The sequence below is a fragment of the Pipistrellus hanaki genome, assembly GCF_964339955.1.
Source record: "Pipistrellus hanaki genome assembly, chromosome: 8".
NCBI classification, from domain to species: domain Eukaryota; kingdom Metazoa; phylum Chordata; class Mammalia; order Chiroptera; family Vespertilionidae; genus Pipistrellus; species Pipistrellus hanaki.
This window is the reverse complement of record NC_140510.1, coordinates 29,647,768-29,660,940: the sequence shown is the minus strand read 5'-3', so window position 1 is coordinate 29,660,940 and position 13,173 is coordinate 29,647,768.

The window sequence follows — 13,173 nt, the reverse complement described above, 5'->3', positions numbered from 1 at the left end:
TAGAGTTCAAATAGATGTTTTGTTTATATGGTCCTAAATATCTAGAGTTTGAATGCCTCTTAATGTTTCAGTAAAATGTGAAGGCTGATGTTTGGCAAAGTAAAGATGAAATCCATGATGTCACCCACATGAACCGAGAATGAAATGTGGAGAGCCAGACAATTGGTCAGGTCCAGAAGCACATGAATCAACTGACTCATGCCTGTATGTCACCGAAAGACAATGCACATGGAAGGACTGTGTGCAATCTGTTCTCAGACTGGGCTCATTTCTGGTCTCATAACCTTCATTACCCTTCACACTGCAGTCAGGACAGTGATGTCACTTACAGTGGGATGCTGCAGAAAAACAGCTGAAAACAAACACCAATGTACTTCCTTAACACTCAGGCCTCAAAGCAAAGAGAAAACATAGTTGCATCACTTCCTTTCAAAGGGTGAAGTCAAGTTTATCTCACTGTGTATCCCATTCATCTATGTTGGTGAGAAAATGGTTTGGGTTTCAAACTCAAAGGGCACATGTTTAATGTCATTGCAAAAATAGTCAAGGGCATATGATACCACCTCCAATAAAGATTCTAAATTGCCACATCTGTAGCAATGATGATTTGTAGTTCACATTTTATCTAAAGACTGAAATTTATTGATTTGTTTGATTAGAAGCACATTACTAGATATGTCAGTGTTTTGCAGATAGTCAATATTATATGTAAAATGTGAACCATTAGCAGAAGAACAATTCTTCCATGTAGAACCTGTGGATTATATTTGACTCAATCCCTTCTTGAGGAAGTAAAGGAAGAAAATCCATGGGGAGGGGCCCTTTTTGGAGGAGGACAGGCAGCAGGCAGGGTTATTTGTGGGAGGAGAATGGCTCTAAGAGGCTAAAAAGACCTCCCTCTGGGCCCTGCTGGGTCTTTGAAGTGCCTTCAGATTAAGATTTGACTAATTTTTCATTTCCTCTCTCATTCCCTTCACTGAAAATACCTGACAATTGATTTAAAAAGGATAAACCCTGCCATATCAGGAATGAAAGACTTATATAAAAATACTGGTAGGCCATTGCAAAGATAATTTATGAATCACAAGGTGAGTGATAATTGTAATAATTTTTTCCCTTTTTAAGTAACCCTTGGTTATTTACTTGGGAGAGACAAATTAAAAAAAAAAAATAAGAGAAGGAAACAGCTGATTTCCAAATAAGTGAGTTCTTATTGACTTCTGTTGCATTAGAATTCTCAAGATGTATCTGAGATAGTTTTCAGTAAAACAAAAATAAGTGAAAAATAACTTTCTGTAATACTGTCAACAATAAAATAAAATTTTAAATTTAAAAATAATTTTCTGGTATCTGATTTGCGGTTTATGTTGAATGTTTTGTTTTCTCTTGAAGATAATTCCTCTTCACATTCTCCACATTTTTAACTTAATTAGCCTGGAGAAAAAGAAAAGAAAATGATACATTGTATTTTGCCTTCTTGCATTTTTCTAGTTACTGATTGCAGAGCTCAATACTTCATGGGGATGCAATAATTTTTTTTATCATTTTCATCAACTAGCTGTGTTGGAGGGATGAAATTACCAACACACAATACAGCAGAGTTCTGAGGGAGAGATAGTTCATAAATTCATAGAGAACAATGGCTATTGCAAAGATTTTCATTGGAATGTTATTCGACTTTTTTAAAATATTGATCTGTATACTCTCTATCAGCTAAACAGCCATGAATATCTACTTGTAAAATCCAAAAACATTCTGTATAAACATAGTAGAAGGAAAATCATGGCACTAAACCTTGTCTTTATTACATTTTTATTCATTATTCCCAGCTACCAGTATCTTCTATAATAAAGAGCTAATATACTAATTAGACCTGATGACAGAACAACCTTCCAGAACGACCAGTGGGTGGAGTGTGAGGATGAGGAGCTGAGAGACAGCCTGGGCTGCGAAGGCCTATCCTTGCACGAATTTCGTGCATCAGGCCTCTAGTTTGGTGTTAAAATTCTGACTTTATGCCTAAGTTGAACAATGTAATGTTTTGATAAATAAGATACTATTGAAATAAAATGAATAGAAGCTATGATGTTTAAATGGTGATATTAATATTGATATATCAAAACAAAAAGAAAGCAAACCAGCAAGAAATATATTGGTATAGATTTATTTCTGTTTTATACACAGGTTTATTCTTCTGATAGATAAGTATGATCATTTTTAAAAAGTTGTTAAAGAAATAATTATATTAGTCCTATGCCAGCCAGATAAAGTGAAAACTAAAATAGTTTTCAATTTGAATCAACCCAACCTATCTTTTACCTCCAAAAATAAAAACAAAAGCAAAACAGGCATTTAGACTTCAACAATCAAATATTCCAGATGACAGATATTTAAAGAGCTTAGTTCTTATTTTTGCTTTAGTATGAAAATAAATGGCTTTTGAAATAAAATTAAATGCTTTATTTCTTGTAAAAGCATTCTTGTGAAGACTGGAAGAAATTTGGAGACTAATTTCAACAAACATACAAATATTTTGTCCCTTCCAAATCATATTCAGACTTATTTTTTTTTTTTTTTTTCCTTAATAAGTTCAGGTGAAAAAATGTGGCATTGGAATGAAAGTCTAAAGGAACACCAAGCTTCCATCTTTAGATTACATTATACACTTTTGTATTCTCTTGGCAATTGTTTGAAATTCAACTCTGCAGTTTACATTGGCAACCTATTAGCAGAAAGTAGACTGCTATCATGCTCCTGTACTGCTACATTTTTCTCTTTGTTATCCAACCATGATTTCCGTTCTCTCTCACAGTCTTCTAAACAAAAAGAGGTAGGACTACACATGAAGGGATCCTTTTGTCTTTTATAACACTGTCCTGAGATTTTTTTTAGGATGTAATCAGTAAATTGGAAATCCAGTATGGATGGTCATGATTTCCAACTTCTGAAACATATACTTGCTGTACTGTATGGCCCAAATGTCTCTGTCCTTCATTCTAATCATTTCAGTAACTTACATAGTGAAGACACAGACCTCATCTGGTTAATTTCCAGGCCTTAGAAGTCTGCTCCACTGACATTCATAAGTCATAGCCCGTATGCAGTTTGATCTTGCTCTGGCTTCAAACTGTGAGCAGCATGTTAAACATCCTGGAGGCTCCACTTCTGAAGTCCAGCATACAACACAAGTCACACCTCACATCTCTTCTCTGCCTTTCACCCCTCCCATCCTCCTAATAGAAAATCAGAAACATTAGAAATAAGTATATGCCCCCTTTTGGAACTAAAATTGGCTTTTTCCTACAAAATTACCGTCTATTTCTTTCTCTAAATGTTAGCATCCTCAGTGTTTATTGTGCTCAAGTGCTGTGTCCCTCCCAACTTACCTACAATCAATTAAAAAGGCAAACATTTGGAAGTAAATTCAATGTGAATATTGGAAGGATTCCTGGTTCAATTGAGATATATTGACTTAGTCTTCACAAACTCAAGGCATATATTTCAATATTTTCTTTTCCTTTTCCCTGAGGACTCTATCTAAACTGCACATACATACTCATTGAGAAAATGGGCCTGTGTTCAAGTGCGAAAAGTCAAAATAAAAGGAGAATGGGGTAATAGAAAGGTATACTGCTCCTCAACTTCACTGATTTCTGAATGGCTTTAGGGTATGGGACTGAAAAAAAAATCTTTTTTTTTCTGATTAAAAATACATGCTCAAGAAAAAATTATGAAAATCAAGGTATAAATAAATTTATATACAATCTCATCATTAGAGAAAACCAATATTAAGATATAGCTATAGTCTCTACATAGTGAATAATGCAGTAATTATAATTAATATAGATATACAATTTTGTATCAAGTTTACTTTTTCTCTTAGTGTTTGATAATGAGCATTATCATTGCACATTCTGCAAACACAGGTAAACTGTGGCATAGATGTACTAGCATCCATTAAGCCAAGCTAGGAACTTTAAAATTTGGCTCTTTCTCCAAGGAAAAGAATTTCTTACAGAAATGCATATATTTTACCCAATTTAGATCTTCAACAGATCAGAAAAGATACCATTTTCATCTCCATGTCACAGATGAGGAACTGAGTTCTGCAAGGTTTGCGTGCCCAGCACTAGGGGGATCCGGACCCTGGCACATATGTTAGAGGCTTTACAAGGAAAATAGATGCTAACTCAGCCTAAAGGCAAAAGCTGAATGAAGCTTGCTCTCTCTCTCTTTCTCTCTCTCTCTCTTCTCCTCCCTCCCCATATTATCAGCCTCCCAAAATCCAAACTTGGATGTCATCTTTAAAGTATTTCTCTCCCTCATCAAAATATCAAATGCTAAACTGCCAGGAAAAGTAGAAAAATTATAAAGTCTGTCTGTAACTCAGACCCTAACACCTCTCATATCTAGCCACAATACACACAATAGGAGTTTTTCTCAAACTGTGGACTGTAGTCCCTTTACAACAGAACCACTGTAATGGTGATTCTGACAACAATATGAACAATATGGGGGTTAACAAAGGGGAAGGGGGCACTGATGAAGGTAAAAGAAGTCAAATACCAGTATATGGTGACAGACGAGACTAAACATTGAGTGGTGACCACAATCAACATACAGATGTTTAGAATTGTAACTTGAAACTTATCTAATGTTATTAATGAATACCACCACAATACATTTAATTTTAAAAAGGACAGGTGTCTGAAGGTAGACCCAGGAACCTTTAAATTTAAACACACTGAGCTATTCTCTTTATTAGTATACTGCCCACATTTCTCCCTTCCGTGCTTTTTTTCAGATTGTTACTTGGGTGCAGAAAACTCCTCCCTTTGCTTCCAAATGTTCAGATCCTGCTCATCCTTCGACTGAGGTGCCCCCTCTGTAAATCACACTTCCCCAGAGGCCCCTGCCTACTTTGAGTTCCCCCCTCTCCAACACACATACACACATACACACACACACACACACACACACACACACACACACACACATACACCCTGCTTCTAGAAGGAATCAGATTCTGTCTTGCTTTCCTGCAGTGTTTCAGAAGCTGTATTTGTCAGAGTAACTCTGTCACTGATTCTTTAAATTACTTATGAAGGTTAGGGCAACCTTTTTCATCTGGAGGAATTAAGGAATTCTCTTTATAATCCTGGGTCTTCATCTGCACACAGTTGGTCAATCTCTCTGGGTACATACACATTAATTTTAGTTTTTGCCAAATTTACTAGATACCCAAATCTAGATTCTTCATGAACAGGTAATGGCTGATATGCCACTTCTTATCAAAGACTTCTCATGGATATTGTGAGAAAATAAGACATACAACATTACCAATGTAATCTAAGATTGTGCCTTTTCTGGCAGTCAAACTGGGAGGTGTTCTGTGGAGCAGGGCACCAAGGCTGTATTAAAATTTCCAGACTGGCTCTCCTGGGCAGCAGGGCAATAGATAATGGTATATGAAGGAGGCTGAATTGCTTGGCAGGGGTGAGGAACCTTTTTCCTGCCAAGAGCCATTTGGATATTTATAGCATCATTTGTAGGCCATACAAAATTATCAACTTAAAAATTAGCCTGCTATATTTGTCAAACATTTAATTGGCTCACCCCTAATGCCTTGATAGGGCCAGACCAAATGATTTTGCTGGTTTTATACAGCCCGTAGACTGGATGTTCCCCATCCCTAGCGTAGAGCAAGAATCATAGTTCAAATTCATATAGAAGCCAGGCAAATGATGGAAATGAAGGGAAAGTGTCACATCATCCCAGTCATCCACCTTAGCTCCAGCCTTACTTTGGGCCACAGAGAAGACATGGCGATCTAGAGGACAGGATGCAGACCCTGTGCAGAGAATCAAATAGATTCCAGCTGATCGGCACCAGGCAAGAATGCAGACCCAGTGTTGCCAATTATTCAACATTTTGAAGAGAATCCATAAATTGATTTTATGGGACATCCTCTGACTTTTTTTTTTTTTTTTTTAACATTGAACATTAATTCAAATTTAAAACACTGAGTAGGTTGTGTAAGCCAAATACATCTACAGGTTATTCAGTTAATACAATACAATGACAACTGTGACATAAACCAGGATTCCATGGCTATCTCTCCCCTGAATCATGAATTAGCACTTGAACATCAACAAATTCTATCTAGAGAGCCTGAGAAAAAGTTAAAAATGATTTCAATGGAGTTTTCATTGCAGCCAAAGGGGGGAAAAAATCTGGAAGGTTCTAGAGTTGGATATTCCAGGAGCTCTGAGGGAGGGCAATGGCAGATGATGGGACCTGACTCCTCACCCAGAGCTCCTGAGAAGGTGAGGCAGGCTGTGGTGGTTGCTGCTGGTGGTGGGATTGGTTTGTCTCTGAGTAGATCAGGGTGGGTATGTTGCTTTGTCATGGGTCACTTGTCACCAGGTGTGAGTAATTGGGGACCTGTATGCTGCTTCCAATACCAGAACTACAGGCCCATGAAACCATATGACACCAGGCCAGGAGGCAGCTTCTGAGGTGGCCCTGACCCCTTCCAACCTCAAGCTGTGATCCCAGGACTGTGACTTTAACAGCTTTGATGATAAAATGACAATTAACAACTACAGCACTGTTAGCATTTTATTTTTTAATTTGATTGACACACTTATAAACATTGTCTATCAGTATGAGTGATATGCATTTACTAGTGCCCTGGTTTTATTTGTGGAAGGAAGTGCTTTTTGTGCCTTTAAAACCTCAGGAATCCCAACCAAGGAGAGAAAAGGAATTGGTTTCCGTTTGTTTGATGTATGCAATTAGTGGTTATTATAGGAGTTCCTGTTCTCCTAAGGTTATCACCTCCCTGTGTTGTGGCCACATATGCTGGCAGCTATAATTTGCACAAGGTCAATCAAAAATGTGCCCTGAGTAGGGGTGGAAATAAGTGATGCATGTACAAAAGGCAGTTAAGTTTGTGTGTGGTGTCCGTGTCTAAGGGGGGTCTCTGTCCACACATCTGACCTCCTCATGACAAAGTGCACATAAGTTCAGGAGTCCCTTTGAAGCAAATATTTTGAGGGCTCATAAGCATTTTAATAGCACTCCCTATTGCTTAGACATATGTCAACCTTTAACTTCCTTTTTATTTATTTGTTTGTTTATTAGTAACAAGAATTCAAAGTAAGCATGCAGTTTGTTTTATACTAGAGCAAATCAGGAAATCAAGACACAATGGCCATCATCCAATCTTCATCTTCAGAGAACAACATCTGCATGAAGCTGGCCTGAACATTCTCAAATTCTACCAGTGTTTGAGGTGGTCTTTATTTTAGTGTAGACACTGCAGTTATTTTCAAGGTTTGTTGTTGTTGTCGTATTTTTTTTCTAAAGTCATTATTTGAATCTTTCCAATAAAGTGTTTCTCCTACTTGGCAGGAGATGCCGCATGTGCTTCAGCCTCTCTCAAAAGACTGGTTCAACCTGCAGGCTGTCGGCCCCAGCTCTTCCCTCTAGCATTCTTAGAACAGGTAACCAGGTGGGAACCAGGCTGAGCTTCTGGAAATCCACACTCTCACCTCCTTGTTGCCCCACCCCTTGTGTTTCAGATTAGGAGCCTCGGATTCTTCATTTCATTTCCAAATGGGGTGTGCTCTGCACAGCATGCTGAAGAGAAAGAGCACTGAGCTAAGTTAAAAGGTGGAGCCAGCCATATCCCGCAGATGTTCCTATGGTGAAGAGATTAACTCTGTATTGCCTCACCTCATGGATCAAAGGACAGCCGCCAGAGCCAAGAAACAGGTGAAAGGAGCCCTGAGAATGCCAAGTAGCTGCCATGACCTGACTTGCATTTTGAGCCCTTGACTCATCCTGACATTAGCCAACATTCTTTAAGCATCTTTTTTCTTCACTGTTGGCCAGATGATGAACTAGACTAAGGACATTATTTTTAATAAAAGAAAATGTGTTTTAATAAAAATATTTAATAAGATAAAAACTTAGTAATATGAAATAAAGTAAACATATCTTTAACAAACCAAAATTGATTTGAAATTTTATTTTTAATCAAGTCAGAAAATTTTTTGGAGAAAAAAATTCTTTTTCAATGTTGTTCCCTGCAGAGCAGCTAATCAACAGCCTTCACTAGACATCTCAGGGCTAGGAAATTCAGTGTGTGAAATACCCTCAGCCTGCTCCTCTCACCTTTGGGAGGAGAGCCACGGGGTTTGCTTTGTAGCATTTAAGGCCCTGGCAGCAAACTAGCCAACTGTGTTTGTTTCCTTTTTCTCATCTGTGGGCCAGCCACATTCGCCACAGAGGGTGGGAAAAAGGAAGCTCACAGTACTCTGGACACTTCATGCTGCCAGGGCTCAGAGCCCACCATCCACTGGGGGTGGGAGGCACAGTTCAAAGCCTCTGTCTTCCTAATGGTTAACAAATGTCCTCCCTCCCAGGAGGGAGATGGAGAAACAAGGAGAAAGTGTGAGAAACAGCTCCTAGCTGGCCTTGGGACTTCAGCCTTGGTGCACATCAAATCGAGCGCCACGCCACAGAAGTTTCAATGCCCAGCTTGCTGTCCTGAGACATTGTCCAAATGCCTGGCTGCTGAGGTGAACAGTGGCCAAGTAGATTCCAGAAATCCAATGGGAACAGCATCTGTTCCTGCTGCTTCTCTGTAGCTCATTAAATGCCCCAATACATAAAAGGGGTGTAAAAAGATAACCTTTGAACCACCAGAGTGGGGTGTTTGTCTTGAGCCTAGGATAACTATTAAGACCACATGTTTTTCTTTTTTGCTTCTCCCCCATAATACTTCTGTGTGGAAAGTGCTCAATTCTTTCAGAGCATTCTTTCATTGTTTCATCAAATATTCTTAAACACTCAATATATAACAGGAGTTCTGACATGTGGCTTTTGGAGCCTGAGGTTACTAAGGTATCTACTACTCATTAAACAGTGGGCCTTCAGACCTTCTGTGCTGACCACAAGGTCCCACTACTCAGACCAACAAGGCTCAGCTCAACAGATTGGTCATTAAGCTTAGAGTACTGGTTCTCCATAAAACTCCATAGAAGAGTGACAGGAACTTCCATGGGAACTGGGTAGGGATATAGAATTCTGGAATCTCCACATCACTTTAATCATCATTTTTGAAATTTTGTTTTCTTTCATTCTGTGAGTCACTCTTCTCAGATTGACTTCAACGCCTTACCTTGATTCAGTTCTTCAACAATTTATACGATAGCCCCCTCTCCTTATCTGTGGGGAATATGTTTCAAGACCCCCCAGTGGTTTCTCTTTGGCATATTGCAACTCATTAGTCTTGAGCTTTGGGATCATTGTTAAGTAAAGCGAGTGTTACTTGGACACAAGCACCGTGATATTGTGGCAGTCAATCTGATAACTGAGTTGGCTACACTGGTCAGACGCATGATTCACATCCTGGGTAGAATGAAGCAGGGCAGCATGAGATTAGATCACAGTACTCATAGTGGCACAAATTTAAAATGTATGAATTGTTTATTTCTGGAATTTTCCATTTAACGTTTTGAATTATTGTTGATGGTGGGTAACTGAACCCTCAGAAAGAGAAACCATGGATAAGTGGGGAGTACTGTACTTGGATTACAACAATTCTGGCCAGATTTGCCTTTAGAGCAGAGAACTATGGAATGGCTAAAACGGCATTAAAGTTTAGGGGGATTGGGGGAGTGTACAACCCTCCTGCAAGAGTGACATCCACCACCCAGAGTCCCAGGAAAGGAGACAGGGGTCCCCTGAGTAGAGAAGAGGAGAGTCCCTTTGTGGGACAAGTGAGACCAAGAGATTCCAACTCGCCCCTGTTCCAAAATGGTGACCCTTCCAACAACCAAGACATCTGATGAGAATTTGGTGTTTCAGTAATGTTCCTGGTAGGAAACAACCCAGAGAGACACTCTACCCATACTTTCACTTAGTCCACAATTGTACCTCTACAGAGGTAAAATTCTTCAAATCTCTGATCAAGCTATAGCTCCTTGGTGAAAACTTCCCCCCTAATGTTGCCATTTTCTAACCTTCCCCACTCTATACCTACACGGCCAAATAGCCTCCAAGTTTACATTTTCACCTTTCCTTTACTTGGCATTTTATTATCAGGGTTCCATGTAGATTTTTTACATATTGTTTTATCGCCTCTCAAAGATACCCATGGGCAGGTAGAGGTTCTCTCTCTCTCTCTCTCTCTCTCTCTCTCTCTCTCTCTCTCCTTTCTTTCTGTTTTAGTTACATAGTAGATACCTAAGAAATATGAGTTGTTAGATTATTTTGTGCTCAACCTATTAATGTAGGGGGAACGGTCTACAGAGAAGCTGGTCTTTGCCACTGATCAACTAAACTCATATGCCTGTTCAAAAACACTGGAAAGCTCTTCCCTAAGGGAGGATGTAGTTATGAGAGAGAGCACTTACTTAAAGATACTTGGTGATTATGCTTTGTTGATTATAGTTTGCTTAGAAATATTTACTATTCTTGAGTGATGGTTGTGTGTGTATGTGACTGCTTCTAATACTACTCTCGAATTTCTTATCAAAGTCTTAGAATTGTTTATATATCTTTTGAGGAGTAGACCAATACAGTCATCCTTTTCATTTTATCTATGTTTAAAATTTCATTTGCAGCAAATTTAATATGAAAATCCTGTCACTTGAAATAATAGAAAGAGCTTTCCATGGCCTGACATCCTTCCACAGGATGGCTAGGACATCATAACAGAGGAGCCTTGTCACAATTTTTAACATTTCTCTTTAATAGGGTGGATGGAATTAAAAAAAAATAATATGCCAAATAACTCCCACTGAGAATTCTGAACTCATAGTTTTGCAGTCTCTCAAGTTAGGTGATTTTTTTTTTTGTTGTTGAACACAAAATAATCATATTTATTTGTTGCAAAAAAAAAAAAAAAAAAAAAAACAGCCTTATGTGAGAAAGGTGACTGGAGATTTAATCTGCAGCCTATAACTGAGAAAACAAACTTTAATGTGGGCTTGGTGGTCCATTGTCTCCTCCGCTACTTCAGAATATTTGCAGTCACATAGGGTTAAGATAATGGCCATCAGGCCATTTCATTCTTCACATTTCTGCTCCAAGATAAATGAGAATGTGCCTCCCTGCTGTGCAAACATCCTTTTTATTAAGGCTGGGTGAACAAGACTGTAAGCACATTTGCTGCAGAGAAAACTAACAGAATTGGAAATGTAGATCTCAAAGTCTAAGATCGGGCTCTCAAAGTACAAGTGAGTAAAGAGAAAAAAAATATTATAGAATAAGCAGCAGAACTAAATTAAAATGGAACAACATACTAGAACTGGAGTGTGACACCAATATTGGACACCTGAGGTGCCCAAGAGGCTGGGTCACATTTTGCTCATAGAGATGCATAGCCACTCATTGTTTATGCAAATATTTGACAATGAATTCCCTGGTATCTTGCAACATATATTATGGCCTAATATATTTTAACTTAGCTCTTAAAGTATTGTTTTATTTTATACATCCATATGGCATGCCTTCCCATTCAGAGCCTGAAAACAACTTGAGATCAAGGACGGGGCACCTTTATTTCCATAAAACCTATTCCAATTCCTTGCACAGAGTAGGCACCACTACCACTGCAGACTCCGCGGGCATTGTCCATTGTGTTGACGGTTCTCCCTGGCACTGTGCAGTCCAGCCCTGGCAGGCACACAGGAGTACTTGTTGATATTATACAACACAGGGAGGTCTAGTACAATGTAAAAACTCTTTTGTATTGCTTCAGTGGCCTGGGGAAAAGGGAAGTCCCTGAACCTTAGTTAAAAACAGTGCTGCTGCTTTGAATAAATGCCCTTTAAATTCCAAAATATATTTTTTTTTAAGTTGTGCATGTTTCTACTTTTGAGTGCAAAGTAGTCTCCACATATGCATCCTCATACTAACCAAGGATATGTGAATTTAGTGTTGGCAACCATTCAGACAAAGAAACCAAAGCCTAAGTGGGTGGCTCAAATTTGGAAAAGTTGTCCTTTCCATGCAGCGAAGTGTAGTAACCAGCTTCTGCATTCCTAGGCCAGTCTCCCTGGCCTAAAGATCAGCTTGGGCCTAGGGAGAATGGGATTTAATGAAGACACAATGGAATACATACTGCATCTGGGCAGAGAGAAGTTTTTGAATTGGAGAATTCAGCCCATTTTTTCATCCTGACATTCTTTGAAGTTCTGGAAGTTTCATTTTATCAGTAGGAAATTAGATGAATTCTTCTATGGATCCAAAAATTGTATAGCTTCTATGAAATAATGTTAAGCATGTTCTCTTTCAACAGACAGCTCATGTTAAAACAGAAAATGGCCACCTGGAACCATGGATTTCAGTGATAAAATCATTAATGACCATGGCTTTCTAAGAATAAAGCAATAAATTCAAAATAGACCTTAGAATGAGAAGAATGTGCTATAATCTAGGGTCCACATCCAAAAAGGTGAGAGCCAAAAAGGGCCATTTGAAGTCTCTGGACTCTTGATTGTCCAGAGCGCTAATCATGTTTTCTCAGTTTGACTTCTCAAGGCTGGAAAGAGACCAATACATTAGCAATGCTGATTGGTTTTGAGAAAAGGTTTCTGAAAAGAAAGAAATTCCTAGAAGGAAATTAAAAGCTCAAACAAGACTTGACTTTCATAGGTCAGCTGTCCAGATTTGAAAATATAATCCTATCTGATCATTCTTTGCCGATTGGTCTTTGTTTTCTTTGTCCCTTTCCCTCTTCCTGCTTTCTCTCTCATTTCTTTCTTTTTTTTTTTTTTCATTTTTGTAATATGCTTTTGTTAGAATAAGAGTTTCATCTTCAAATGCTGCATTTTCAAGAAAATGTGGGATTTTTAGAATACAATAAGCTGATTTGCAAACGGTGAATGCAGAACAGCGCAGGCCGGGCTTTGAATTGTGCTCACATCCCACGGATGTGAATGGCAGCAAGCAGGAGCTCTCTTTGTAGACTTCTGGCCGTACAAGGATAACTAATAAAATAAAGAAAGTCTCTCCATGAGCAGCGTGATCTGTGAAGATGAGACAGAAGCCCTGCGATCTGAGGGACTATAAAATATCCCTAATGAACTCTCTCGCTCCTTTTCCTCTGAGCTCTGGCTGGCCAGAGAGCACAGCGCCTACAAAGCAAGCCATCGC